The sequence below is a fragment of the Manis javanica genome, chromosome 3 (genome assembly GCF_040802235.1).
Source record: "Manis javanica isolate MJ-LG chromosome 3, MJ_LKY, whole genome shotgun sequence".
Taxonomy (NCBI): Eukaryota; Metazoa; Chordata; class Mammalia; order Pholidota; family Manidae; genus Manis; species Manis javanica.
In genome coordinates this window covers 14,192,906-14,195,461 of record NC_133158.1, presented here as the reverse complement: position 1 = coordinate 14,195,461, position 2,556 = coordinate 14,192,906, and positions in this window count along the sequence as shown.

Here is a 2,556-nt window from a genome sequence, read left to right as displayed (position 1 = left end):
GCACAACTGACCAAACCCCAGAATCTTGCTGAGCCTGGAAGGCTTAACTTGCACAGTTCAGAGAAAGCACTCATTGGCTCTTACCACTGCCATCACTACTCATGAACACACGAGGGCGCTGTTGAAGACGGGGCCCCGCACCACCACTTGGGGCTGGCGGTAATTACCGAGTTCTCCTAACTAGACCAGGCGCCTGCTGAAGCCCATGGAAACCTCATTCGGGGCTTGAATGTTACAGCTTTTTCCCATTTACACTCTCGCACGCAGCCCACAATGTGCCAAGATGACTACGTCCCAGGCTGTTCAGTTCATCAAACTGTGTGCCAAAACCAGCCCACCTCTGTGCATTCTCAGCCTTTTGGATTGTGCTTAATCACTGCTATGAATCTCCCCAAGATAACTATTTTAGAGACTCCTACACCACTGGGAGGGGCCATCCTAAATAGCCCAGATCCCCCTAGAAGAGATTGGGAGCCATTTACTCCTAACTGGTCAATTCTCCCCGGGCACCAACTTTACATAACAAAGGGTGAGGCGGCTTTTGGTAAACCACATAAAAGAACAAAAAGGTATTCTTTATTCCCTTTTCTAAGACAATGGAAGCCTATTTATACTTTCATTTGCACACTAAGGAGGGGGCTTTTCAAAGGTCTTTTCCTGACCAGTTTGATCTGCTCCTGAGACTGAACCTGAGCCACGACCCCGTTTTCTTTTTGCTTTGCCCACTGCTAAGGCACCTCTGCTTCAGGCCTGCAGCAGGCAGTCTGCACAGAGGTACACTGGGAGGGTTTAACAATTTAGTGAATTGCAACCCTAATTTTTTTTTTTTTTACTGAGTTAAAACATAGCAACAGAGTGTTTTGGATATATTAAAGAAAGAATTGATACCTGGAACTGATGTTTCACTTACATATAAAAATACGTCTATACTGGATCAAGTTTAAATGAATTTGTGTGGGTCACAGTCAAAAGGTTTGAGCCCACAGCTCTCTGCAAAAAAGGTTTTCTTCTTACTAAAACACTTTTCCCTCTTTTTTGGCATTTTCCTCTGTGTTCTTTAGGCCAACCTCTCGGAAACCTATTCTGGCATCCTCTTCCCTTTTAAGAGTCTGGCCTTCAGTCTTCGGGAAAATCCTGGGTGTGTCTGAGTACTTTTGCCTCATTGTTTTTTGCAGAGATCTGAGTCCTCCAGGGCCCCTCCCCCTTCACCCATTCACTCGCTACAGACCCTGAGCTCCTTGAAGGCAAAGACTCTTGTTCCCATTGAATCTGCAGCTTTTCCGCACACTTAGCACAGTAAATATTTGCTGACTGTCTCTTGCTTCCTTTGCCACCTTCAGACACCACCTTACGCCACTGTTGATAGAAACTGTTCCCCCACCCTGTATTTGGAGACTTTGTGCACATTTTTCTAGCTCATCTCTTGCCCTTACTAGAATTTAACCCTCTTGAGGGCCCAGAACATCTCTTGTTCCTGTATCTTGAGTCCTCGAAGAAAACTGGATGTAAACGCAGTGTGAGGTTAATCCCAGTAGGCTGATGGAAGATTGTGGGCAGCAGACAAGAGATGAAGCGTGTCTGACTTTCTCGCTTTAATTATGTCTCAGCTAGTTTCAAAAAGTAAGGGTGCTCAAAAGGATGCATTAAATAAGGCAAGATAATATAAATTAGAATCCCACGAGAACTCTGAAGAACTTTAGTGGAAGGATAGTATGTGCATAAAGATTCAGCCTCAAGAGTGTTTATCAAAATGTTTCTTTTTATAAAAAAGGACAGTCTAGAAGCAGCCAAAAATTCAAAGATCCTAGAATGGTTGAATACATTACAGGACATCTACAAGACTAAAGATGTGCCTATGTAATAACTGGCAGTGAGGGGGAAGGACTTCATTCTGTAAAATGTATGTGTACACTGTGTGAGGAATGGAGGGGAGAGGAAGAAAATCCACCAAAACGTCAATGTGTTTCTCCCTGGGTATAACTGTGAGACACAAAATTTTATTTTGTGTTTGTTTTTCTTTGTTTTCTACACTTTCTAAAAAAGGAATTTAATCTATACTCCTTTGGTAAAAGGACAGAGTGGGGAAGTTTTTGTTGGTGGTGGTGTTTTTTGTGTTTTTGAGTAGGTAAAACCAAAAGAAACAGTTGAGAGTAGGGAGCTAAGAATGAGGCTTATACAAAAATGAAGACCTTGAAGACTCAAACAGGCAGGTCACAGATTTGGCTCTGAGCTTTCCAGCAGCTCACACAAAAGAGGAAACAGGATCTGCTATGCTGTGAGCTATCACCTTGTCTGGGAATAGTTCTCCTTTCCTGATTTCATAGGTATCATCAGTTCCATTCTGGGATCCCTCTCGGACAGTCTGCCCCATAATGCGTAACTCCCTCAACAGAGTCGAGCCTCCAGATGCGTTTCCTAGAGCTGGCCTGCAATAGAGAGATCTGAATTAGACTACTGCGTTCCCTGCCCTTATTCTAAGACTGGCCTCAGGCAAGGTGTTTATTAATTCTTCCCTAAGTACCTCTACTTACTAAGTGAATTAATTCATATGTAAAT